The following is a 12,565-nucleotide window of genomic DNA, read 5'->3' on the forward strand; positions in this document are numbered from 1 at the left end:
TTGTGCCTCTAGGCCGGATATCATGCTAAGTGTAGGGATGTGTGCTCGTTTTCAATCCGCTCCCAAGGAGAGCCATTTAGTGGCGGTCAAACGGATACTAAGATACCTTGTTCTCACTCCTACTCTCGGGCTATGGTATCCAAAGGGGTCAACCTTTGAACTCATTGGCTATTCGGATTCCGATTGGGCCGGTGATAAGGTTGATCGGAAGTCTACCTCGGGGCTTGCCAATTTATTGGCCGGTCATTGGTGAGTTGGTCATCCAAGAAACAAAACTCCACCGCCTCTATCCACCGCCGAAGCCGAATACATATCCGCGGCATCTTGTTGCACTCAATTGTTATGGATGAAGCAAACCTTGAAAGACTATGGTGTGTCTCTTGGTACGGTGCCTCTTCTTTGTGACAATGAAAGTGCAATAAAGATTGCCAACAACCCGGTTCAACATTGTCGCACCAAACATATTGACATTCGCCATCACTTCCTACGTGATCATGTTGCCAATAAGGATATTGATCTCACTCATGTGGGAACAACCTACCAATTGGCGGATATTTTCACTAAGCCTTTGGATGAAGCCCGCTTTGTTAACTTGAGAGGAGAACTTGGTATTCTTGATCCTAAAAACTTGGATTGATTAACTTCTTGCACTATATTCTTGCATTTATCTTGCTATCTAGCTTAGAGGCATAGCACATATGGGGATAGTCATCTTACCATGTCTTGGTATGATGCATACCTATGTGTGCAACATAAATAGACCCAATGTCATTATATGGACCCAAGCATGTCTCTTCGAGGTCTCATGACATTTGCGCTTTCACATAGGGGGAGTAATCCCCCGCCCCTCATTGAGCCTTCATTACAACTTGATTTGACTATATAAGGCCAAATGATCTTATTGCAAAAACTATTTCAAAATACTCTTATGATTCTTGATATACTTCGAATCATACCCATTGTAGCTATTTGTATCTTGTTTGCATTTTCACTCCAATGGGTATGCCTAGAGAACTTTGTGTTTTCCCATCCCATGTCTATGCTCATCTCATCATCATCTATCTATCTATATGTACATGTCATCATATGAGCACTCACACACATTTACACAAAGAATAAGGGCAAAACGAGGCAAAATGACACATTTTTGGGAAAATTGTCTCTGGCCGGTCCTTTGGCCCGGTCGGACCGGCCTGTGCGCCGGGTCGTCCGATCCTTGGCCCGGTCGGCCAGGGTGTTGCCGACCGGCCGTGCGGGCTGTTATGTTTTGAAGAGGATACCCCTTGGGGATCTTCTTCCTCATTATCCCCCACCTCTCAAACCTCCATGGCCGCCGCCTCCATCATCTCCACCACATCCTAGGCACTTCCCACCACTAGATTCTCCCCAAACTTCACACAAACATAGATCGGGATCTCACAAGCATCTTCACCAAAGCATTTGGTCCCTCTCAAGCTAGTTTGGGAGATCGTGGGGATTTGGTCCTCAAGCCTTCTTCACGAGTTCCTCTTGCTCACCTAGGCCAAGAGGACAATGTCTTCGGGTAAATCTTTCTCCCTATCCCTCTCCCTCTTGCTTTCCCTCCCACATTGCTCATTTTTTAGGAAAATTGAGAAAAGTTAGGGTTAGGGTTAGGGTTAGTAAGTCCTCATGCCACCTAGAGTGTCACACCCCTCCTATGCACATTGTTCACTCTCCTGGTATAATCTATGTTCAAGTTTGTGAGTTTTGCATGATTTTATGTCGAATTTCTGGGCAAACATTACAACTCAGCATGACCCGGTCCACAGCCCGGTCGACCGGCCTCTCGACCGGCTGGTCCGGCGCACAGCCCGGTCAACCGGATGGCCAACCGGCTCATCCGGTCTGTCGTCCGGTCGGACCGGCTCCTGCGCCGGCTCGCTCAGCTTTTTCGCATGATCTCGTCGAGACACTTGAACCTAGGCTATGCTTTTGGCTTCCTCACATATGCTGATGACATGTACACTTACCTCTTTGCTATCCTCTCCCTATTATGCTGATTCACAGGTGATGAATGGACTGAAGCGAACCCTGGCCATGTTGCCAAGAGAGGGCGGAGCTCCGGGGTTCCATCCCGGCGCTCTACTGGTCGTGCTCCTCTGACTAGGGGTGGCAGCTCAACTGGAGGCCGAACCAAGAAATCTGCCAATAAGAGGAAAGATAAAGAGGCAGCACAGGATGGTGATGAGGTACTGCCAGATTTCCATACTGGTAGTGTGCATATTGGGGCATGGAGAAGACTCAGAGAGTCCAACCCCTATCGCTTTGCGGAACCCACTTACACAGGGGGAGATCAATTCTTCTGGACCAACACACAGCAAGTCATGTGGGAAGAATTCTATGACTCCCGCGAGTACATGAAGAAAGGCACCATTGTTATGCCCAAGGCCATCAAGGATGTCATTGGAATGTATGAAGCCACCAAGTTCCGCTTTGTGGTTGCGACCTTGAGGCGGATGGGGTTGTATGATCTTATGTGCTTGACACCTACTGATGGGTGCTATTGTCCAACCTTGGTGAGACGGTTCACCGCACGGTCTTTTTCCATGATGATGCAGCTCGGACTATGACTTGGATGACGGGCAAACAGCAATACACTTGCAACTATCTTGATTTACGTGAAGCCTTGGGGTTTGGTGGAGGGCGTACTTCTGGCTTCAAGATATATTCTCAGCGAAGTTCAACCGTGGGGACATTGCTGGTTGCTATCCGCCGAGCCCACACTGGACCTCCCACCATATCCGGGATGTACTACTCCTACCTCTTACTTGCCAAGCTCTTCCGTGAGACTCTCATCAGCAAGTCCGGCGATACAAGTGAATGCCGTGCATACCATCTGAACTTGATGTACTACTGTCTCCCTGAGCACCGGCAACCTATTGATGGCTGTGATCTCATCTACTGCGAGTTACGGCGCTGTGTTCGCGAGAGGTTGACTCCTAACCTTGCCCAGTACGTTCAGCTGCTCATCAACAAGGTTGTGCCCGCACCTCTCAATGTTTTAGGTGAGCGGGTCAGGATGGAAGCATTCAAAATCCCTGCCCAAGGTGATAACCCGGATGTTCCGGAAATGATGCCTTCTGAGCGCCGGTCCAAGGCACGCCATGACCATGCTAGCTCCAGCTCCTCTCGCCGCCCACAGCGTGGTGTCGCACGGTTCTTCTCTCGCTTATGGCAGATGTGCAAAACTACACATGATGTTGCACATCAAAGTCTCGCTTTGAACCAAGAGACAAGGAGGCGCCAAAATGAGTTCATGGCTGCTAGGAATGTGCCTATCCCTCCTCCTGGCCCTGAGTTGGAGCCTGTCCATGCACAAGACTGGGAGATGCCTCCTCTCACTGATGAGATGTTCCAGAACTTTGATCCTTCTCTGTACTTTGGTGGTAGATTTGCTCATGCACCTCCTGCTGATGATGATGATGAAGAGGATGATGACGGTAATGAGGATGATGATGAAGAGGATGATGATGAGGATGATGATGACGAGGATGACGATGGGGATGGTGATGGCAACTCTCCATCCGCGGTGCCCCACTTCTATTGATGGGACGCTAGCATCTCTCCTCTTTTCTTCGCCTTTTTGGTGTTCCGATGCCAAAGGGGGAGAAGAGAGTAGAGTCTAGAATTACGGGGTTCTTTCGTTGTCACAAGCCATGGGAGTTGCTTTATTTGGATTTTATATGGCTTGTGCGTATTTGCTTTGATTTCTCAAGAACCATTTGCTACTTTGAATGATTCGTGTATGGATATGTATGGACGACTATTATGTGTGCTACTCTATGATTAGGATAATTATGCTTTATGGATAATCATGCTTTATGCTTATATATGTTGATATACTTGTCCATACCATGCTTGTTTCCTAAAGATATTGGGGGAGCTTCTCATATTCCACAAATGGTGCACTTTGCATTCAAACGCAAACTCTCCAAGTGCACACATTATGGGGGAGCTGTCGTAATATCTTCTATGGAATCAAGGTTTAGAGCTTATCATAATATCTATGTGTTACTCTAGCTCGGTTTGTCATCGTATACCAAAAAGGGGGAGATTGTAAGGGTATTTTACCCTTATCCATTATTTTGGTATCTATGACACCGTGCTAGAGTATTTGGACTAATACATGCCTACAAGATGACTTTCAGGTATTAGCCAAAGAGGTATGATGGTGTAGCAATGGAACAAAAGGCAACGGGAGACCCCCCCAATTCGACGAAAAATCAGCTAGTTTTTCTGAGCCAGGCCGGTCACGAATCCGGTCGGACCGCCCAGCACCGGGCAGCCCGGTCGCCAATCGGACCCTGGACCGGTGCCATCCGGGCGACATCCGATAAAGAAACGGCCATCCGGCGCGCGTCCGGTCACCAGCCCGGTTTCGGACCGGCTGCTTCCGGTCCACGGGCTCTGCCAACCGGCGCGACCAGCGGCCCGGTCAAGAACGGTTCTGCGCCTGTGACATCCGGGCCACATCCAGTAAGCCCAGAAGCCTGCCCGGTCAAGTCCCGGTCCCAGCTCCGGTTGGAAACCGGCCGGCCCGGTCTGTGGCCCGGTCTGACCGGGCTGTGGACCGGCCTGTCCGGCGCAAAATCCGGTTGACCGGGTTTCTCGAAGAATCTGCTGATGTGGCAAGTGACCAACGGCCGTATTTAGAAGAACACTATAAATAGGTCTTCTCCTACCTCTGAACAGTTAGGCACTACACTACAAACTGTTCTTGAGCTCTCTCTCTCATACTCCATTGCTAGAAACACCAAAAGCCTCAGATCTCCCTCCTCCTCCACTCAAACTCAAATCCTTCCGGGGAATCATTAGAGGAGGACCCGATCCACCGTTCTACCAAGCCAAATCTCATTCCCCCTTGTATTCATTGAGAAGCTTGCTTCCTAGGGTTCCTTGGAAACCCTAGGTAGGCAAGAGGAGTCCGGAAGCATCCGGGCTGTGGATTTGCTCCGGGCAAGATTGTGAAGGTTTGGAGGCTACCTCAAAGTCTACCACAAGTGAGTGAGCTATTCCTTCGTGGGATAGGCTCCGGAGAATAGGGTGAGCCTTCGTGGCGCGGGGAATCCTTCGTGGGACCTCCACTCCTCCAAACGTGACGTACCTTGTTGCAAAGCAAGGGAACACGGGAATACATCCTCGTCTCCGCGTGCTATCGGTTATCTCTAACCGAACTCCTTACTTGTGATTTAATCACTGTGAGAGCCTTCGTGCTCGAGTTAGTTGTATCCTCATATAGGTTGCTTCACCTAGTTTGCATTAGGCTCATCTTTATATTCCGCAAAGCCTAATATTGCAAAGAAAGAATTAAAATTTGTAGAAACCTATTCACCCCCCCCTCTAGGTTTACCATCTCTATACTTTCAATTACACCGATGAAACGCCCCTACTATCTGAAGAAGGTATTGATGGATTTTTGCCTTTTCATATCCTCTAATCAAGAGTAACCGATGGAGGGATTTGTTCCCCTTTAAAGTCGTGGAGTAGATCAATTCCTATCGCTCCACTGCATCTGGGTGATAACGTCTCTGCTCTGATCGAAATCTGAACGCCACTGGTGACCATCCTCCATGTCTTTTCCACTTTCTCTGGTAGCGCAGTCTCCACTCTCCATATAACCGTAGTCTTGGATTCATCAGGTTCGCTCTTGGGAAGTCAATTTGCCGGGAAGGATTTCCTGTGACACCTTAGTCCTGCGCCTTCCCTCTCACCTCTCCATGTCATTGGCCATGCTTCTTCAGCATCTCTACAGGCAACCGCGACGCCCACAAGCACTAATGCAATAGCCGTGCTTTTCCGGATAATCAGGCAGTTAACCAGCGTGGCCTCTTTTTTCTCTTAATAATTCCTGCAAAATGGCAATATTCCACCTGAAGCAGCGGTGTGTCAGAGGTGCATCGGCCAGATGAATTGGGTCTGCAGCAAGCATATTCATCTCCATTTGATGTAAGTTTTTGCCTCCTGTTCCTCTAACCATTTGGCGTGGTTCATGCAACTTTTCCCATATTGGATTGCATGTGAGCAGATTAACTTTTTTATTTATTTCTCTTTTAGGAAGTGTAAGACAACACACTGCGGAGGAGGTGAAACTTGGCTATCATTCATTCACACCAAAGCTCATTAGTCATTCGTGTTGATGCCCGTGCGTCCGTGAGTGCCAATGAGGAGATTACAAAAAAAAAGGAGGCTCAGATTTCTTCCTTTTGATGGTTCGCTTTCAACTTTGCAACCTCTCATTGTTTTTGGGTACTCAGTACGCACATTGCTACTAAATAACAGTTTTATTAATTTTACGTGTTATATAATATAGTTGACTGGAGAGTCCGCATGAGTTCTCGCAGCAAAGCGCGGGGTATCATCTAGTTCTAGAATCTACTCATGCCTCTTTTTTTTTGCATTTCTATACACTAAGAACAAGACAATGGTCATAAGTTGCATAATAATGACCTAAACTTAACTTTACATTTATTTTAATCATGATATAATTATGGTTTCAAAGATTCATGTGTTTCCTATTCCTGCAAATCAAACACTCAATTTCGTATATGCTTTTGCAACTCTATGAGATTGCACACACATTCCTATCATATTTTTGTCTTTTCTATCTCTACGTCCGTGAAATCCTACGAATTAAACATGCTCTAACTTGCCTTTCACAATGAGTTTATTACTGCTCTACTGTATTCCCTCCGTCTACATATAATGATACATCTAGATTTATTTAAGTTATAAACTTTTTAAAAATTTGATCAATTTTACAGAAAAATAGCAGAATATACGATATTAAATTGGTACATTATGAAACTTCATTTAAAAACGAATCTAGTGATACTAAATAAGTGTCGTACATGCTACTCTCCTGATTCATATTAATTAACTCAACTTTATCTAGATATGCATGTATCTAGTCTTTTTTTTTTATGAATCAGTAGCTTTCATTCATCAATCATGAGGCTTACAATATTTTTGGAGACAATCAACTAAAAACCTAGGAACATAATTTATCCATAAACATCTCCTTCTATTAGATGTAGCCTGCTTAGCACATAGGTGTGCTGCTTCATTTGCGTCCCACCAAATGAAATTCAGTTGGAAGTACTTCAAATTACTTCCCAGTTCGTCTATCTCGCGCGGAATTGGTGCAATCTCTGATCTTCCCTCATTCCTTTCTCTCCATAGCTTAACGACCTCATTTGCATCCGTCTCGACATCGATGCGGGAAAGGCCACTGTCAGCAGCAAGTTTGACTCCATCACGAATGGCTAGAGCCTCCGTGATCAATACTGTAGAAACATTTTCATACATTATAGCCTATTCTCTTTTCAATATTCCTACATGATCACGAACCACCAATCCAGATGCACCTTCTCATGTTGAGATTTGGAAACTAGCATCTACAGTTAGCTTCAGAATTCCTTCCTTTGATGGCTGCCAGGAAGCACATTTCTTCGGAGGACTAGCGCCAGTACTCCGAAGAAATGATCTTCCCTCATTCCTTTCTCTCCATAGCTTGGCCTTCTATAGAGAGATCTGTCACTATATTAATTGTCCACTTCACGTACCGATTCATAGATTGTCCTACCATGCTCGTCAACAAACGCGTCTAGGTACATCCATATATAAATACTAGTATAAATGTCCGTGCGTTGCTACGGGTTCTCAAATTTTATTTCTCAATGTACATATATAATTCACAAATTACTATCAAAATGCAGAACAAATCAAGGATATCATAATATACTACATCATGATAATACCGAATGCAATAACAAGACAACATTGAGGTGCATCTGCATGGTTCCAAGCTCTTGGTCTTCTTGTTACTTTTGTCTCACACTTGTGTTGGACCATCATAATTGTCAACTGAACAACCTCTCCTTTTGATACATGAAATTTCCTAATCGACTTATCACTAATTCGATTCAACGCGTGCTAGCAAAAGATTGTAGCGTGTATCAGCAGATAAATTTTATGTTTGTTCATATATAAACGAACATGTACCAATCGGTGAAATATCTGAATACATACCGCAATCGCGCCACACAGGTATGCCATTCTTTACAATCTACAAAAACATCAAATGTCTGAAACAAAAAGTGTGGAGAATGCAAAAGATTACAGTGTGGAGGATGCAAAAGATCAAAAGATTACGTATGTACATCACGAAAATTGTGGTCGTCTACACAAACATACAACTAAATTATTGGTGAAAATAGCATGTTCAAGATACAAGATATTTAAATACTCCCTCTATCCCATGAAATTTGTCTGAGATTTATCAAAATTTTGATGTATCTAGATGCTATTTAGTGATATCTATACCTAAATTTTAAAAAAATCTTAGACAAATTTCATGGAATGGATGGAGTAGAATATCTAAATTTAAAAAATGTCACACAACTTTTAGTGTTAGGTATACCTAATTTTTTTAAATCCCGAACAACCATTCCTTTGTTGGTCAAATAACAATAGACATCTCGTTTTAAAAAATTAACAACAAACAAAACTTCAAAATCTAATTCACAACGACATAGTGATTCAAGCCAGTGCGATTTTTTATTAAATAATACACATTTTTTTTGTTTATTTCAGAAATAATACTCAGTTTTGAGATATTCCAGGAATAATACACTGTCGGGTTTAGGAAACCCGAAATTTCAAAATCGGGGTAGAGGAACCCGACTAATCCTGTTTCCGCGTGTTGGAAAAAGAAAAAGAAGGAATTGGTGTAGAGGAACCCGAAATTTCAGAATTAGGGTAGAGGAACCCGAAATTTCAAAATCGGGGTAGAGTAACCCGAAATATGCAGGAATCTCGGGGTCGCCTAACCCAATTCACTAATATCGGGTTTCTAAAACCCGATTCTTTCTTTTCCTTTTCTTTCTCCTTTTTCGCCTCTCGCCAAAAGAATGAGTCGGGGTTGCCTGCCCCGATTTTATGTACTCGGGTTCTGCTACCCCAATATTTAAAAATCGGGTTCAACGAACCCGACGGTGTATTATTCGTGGCAAACCTAAAAATGAGTATTATTTCTAAAATAAACAAAAAGTGTATTATTTAAAAATAATTCGCCAAGCCAGTGTTGTGCAGCTTGTTGGGAACGAAATCTTTAAATAAAACAGAACTATAAGTTTTATCCATCAATAGGATTGAAAATATGTGGAATGAAAATATGAGCAAGCTCACTTGTTTATCTTGGTGCCTCCAGGTTCTTACTCATGTTGTATATCTTTTCTACTATTGAATTTCATTCTCCTTCCCTTTGCTCAAGGAGAGTTCAGTGCATGAAAAAACATTATATTTAGAGAAATTATAGTACAAGCGGGCAGATATTAGTAGCTTTACAAAACTTCCTCATCACTGTAGACTTCCCCTTGTCCGTCTAGTTTCCCCGTAGGCTCTGCCTTGTCGCCCTTGTCCTACCAGCCAAAAGAATTGACACCTGATGCTGAATGCCCAGAGCGGTGGTTATCTCCTTCCCCTCGGTGTGTCCCCGGCGAGTCAATCTAGTATACCAGTTGATTCTTTAAATTCTGAGAAATCCTTTTGTGGAGATACACTTCCTTCTTCTATATCAGCATATGCAACAAAAAGAAGAAAAGTGTAGGGCGAGAAGATCTCATCATTTACACCCTGCCATGTATGAAACAAACATTTACAAAATTTGCATGCTTGATGTTCTCTGGACATCAATTGTAAGAGTGAGTCATTAAATTTAGCATTCACTGTTAAGAAGACATGAACTTTGTAAATACCATGTACTGACCCCTTCAGCCGCTTCCTCACCTGTTAGTCTGATTCTGATATCATTTAACTACTGGTGAAACTAATACATCATCACTGCAATTCTATTTAGCCATGACTAAAAAATACTGATGATACATTGGATCCATCACTGCACTTCAAATCCCGATGAAATGCTAGTCGAGATAGCATTTATCTTTTAGTACATTTATCAAAATTGATAACTGTAAAATAGCAAATAAAACAAGGAGTTCTGGTTCTCTCTCAAATTTGCATGTACCACATTCAAGTTATCTCACCTTTAAAACGGAAACACCTCTAGCTGACAGCTCCAGCAGCTTTTCCTTTCCATAATCAGAAAGCTTTGCTCAATTACAGTGTAACACAATATTCATGTGAGTCAACATAATTCAAATAAGATGAAAAGGAATACACATGTCCCAATACTTTAAATCCACACTGCATGAACCTGTTCTGCTCTTACTTCAATGTTCTTGTCCCCATCTCCATCAAGAAAACAATGTCATCTTCAGAAACAATCAGCTGAATTGAGCATTTTATTGATAAAACAATTTGGTAAAAATATAATAAGCTTAATATCCACAGACTAAAACCTTGGGATGATAACTATACTGCAAGATGTTAAGAGATTTTTCAACATCAGAATATTATGCTTACAATTAGCATACTGCAAAGACATAAAAAAATGCTCAGGCTTCTAGTAGTCATACCTTTTTACATGTACCTTACATCTGAGAACCAAAGTTCTCAAGGTTCATCCCAATCTCTTCAGATATGACCTGAATGAGATACACATATTTTTTTTTAAAAAAATCTCACTCAAATCTAGAAATATGCTCTAAACTTTTCTCCTGGTAACATTTGTTCTGCAAATTTGCTCTCCTATTTACGGTAAAACCAGGGGCTTAACAACACACACCTGAATACCTCGTCCAATAACTGGACAACAGAACATACAAAATGAAAAATGATGGCATTTACTGACCTTAATGCTGAACGAAGCTTGTTAATAATCAGCTGTCCAATGCGAGCATTCAAAAATAAAGCCGAATCATGTAGCTGTAAAGACAAATCAGAGAGCATACAAATTCAGAACATTAAATATTAGATAACTTTGAAAATGAAATTATCATGACTTTGACCTTCCATGCATGTAATCTATCATGATTGAGCATTAATCTACAATCTCAATAAGCCCAATTGCAAATTTGAAGATCCGGCATATCACATATAAAAATGTGAATAGAACTTAATTTGAAACAAAAAAGTGGATTGGAGCATGACCGTGCTCCTCGTCGCCCCGGAGAGAATCAACACTGGTGGCACCTTTTTCCGCCATCCTCTCCACTCCTCTCCTTTACTCAATCGCTTCACGGCCACTGCTTAGCGCTAATAAAACTGAATGTGAAAAAAAACAAAAAAAAAGATCGTTCTCACAAAGGTCTCAATAACTTCTTGATTGTACCTCATGCAAGACAAACAGGTGTTCAGAAAACTAAAGACAATACTTAAACAGAACTTATATGCGGCCCTAGGGAGTAGAACAGATATAATATTAAGAGAAAAATCCAACCCATTCGACAATAGTGAATCTCAGAACTAAGTAGAAGGTTACCCTTGAAGCGAGGAACAAAATATTCACATGAGTTGACCAAATCCTGGGTCAAATATCCATTCCTCACTTCTTTTACCTCAGCTCGGCTGGTGCAGCAACATATATCACCAGCATCTGCTCCATGGTGGCATCGCAACATTGGGTGAATATATGCTTGCTTGCTCAGATTTTTGTAGCACATCTGGGGCTCGCAAAAGATAAAACACAGTGTTGCACGGCCAAAATAATTATTTAAAAAAAGTCTGAAGCACACACAAATAGGAGGGCATGTTGATTAAACAAATTCAGTTAAATATTGGTGTTGATCTCTTTGAAGTATCTATGAAAATCATGACTTGATAGAATATTTTATAGAAGTACAAATGACCAAATTTAGCACTCCTTAAAACCATACGCAATTAGGCTACCAGATCCTACAAAATACATACGGGAAAATTTGTTTGAGGAAATTACCAAGGAGGCAGGGACTATCAAAGATTGGACTGTCCTGCTCTGTTCTGCAGCGGCCGTGGGACAACCGACAGGGACGGCCGGACGGGCAGGTTTGGTGGAAGGAGCTGCAGCTGCGTGGGGGAAATCACACCCGCCGATCGTTGGCGTGACTGCATGTGTGTTGTCGGACTGCCTGGAGTGGCAAGATGCCAAGATCAGAGAGCGGCTAGGGCTTTGGAGGAGAAACATAGATGATAAACACCGCAGAACCCTCCGACACGCGCCGTTGCAAGGGATTGAGGACAGGAAAATTAGGGCAGAGAGATGGGCATGTAGGGACGGTCGGCGCCTCCTCGCCGACCTCGGGCCTCCTCCGCGCCGGCGATTCCGTCGCCTGTGGATCTGTAGGCATGGAAGGGGAGGGGCGAGAGAGGTTTGGGATGGGGCGGGATTAGAGCGAGGTGGGCGCGTGATTTAGGGACGGGCAAAACGGATCTGTCCACGACATGGAACGGAAGTACGACCACGACGACGAAAGATGCCTGGCCAGGCGAGTGGGCGACGAAGGGAGGGGAGGTGGGACGACCAAAACTAAAACGTATTGGGCAGAATAAGGAACCATTTTAGTCTTTTTATAAGTATATAGTAGAGATAGAGAAAGTTGTGGCAATTTATTTGAATCGAAGGGAGTACTACATTTTTTTCTATAAAATTAAGTTTGACTTAACAAAA

The 12,565-nt window shown here is 43.2% G+C and overlaps 1 long non-coding RNA gene across 6 annotated transcripts; it reads right to left on the minus strand.

Annotated features, from left to right (window-relative positions):
- Positions 1 to 9,302: 9,302 nt before the first annotated feature.
- LOC127293928 (uncharacterized) lies at positions 9,303 to 12,409 on the minus strand. 6 transcript variants are annotated; one of them, XR_007846237.2, is made up of 3 exons: positions 11,855 to 12,409; positions 10,772 to 11,582; positions 9,303 to 10,565 (listed from the first exon to the last, which is right to left on the minus strand). It is a non-coding gene; the product is annotated as an uncharacterized lncRNA (long non-coding RNA). The 6 variants fall into 6 exon arrangements; XR_011742825.1 differs by having other exon boundaries at positions 10,772 to 11,184; positions 11,478 to 12,409; XR_007846238.2 differs by having other exon boundaries at positions 10,772 to 11,184; positions 11,402 to 12,409.
- Between the last annotated feature and the right edge of the window lie 156 nt (positions 12,410 to 12,565).

This window comes from Lolium perenne, chromosome 4 (assembly GCF_019359855.2).
Source record: "Lolium perenne isolate Kyuss_39 chromosome 4, Kyuss_2.0, whole genome shotgun sequence".
Classification (NCBI taxonomy): Eukaryota; Viridiplantae; Streptophyta; class Magnoliopsida; order Poales; family Poaceae; genus Lolium; species Lolium perenne.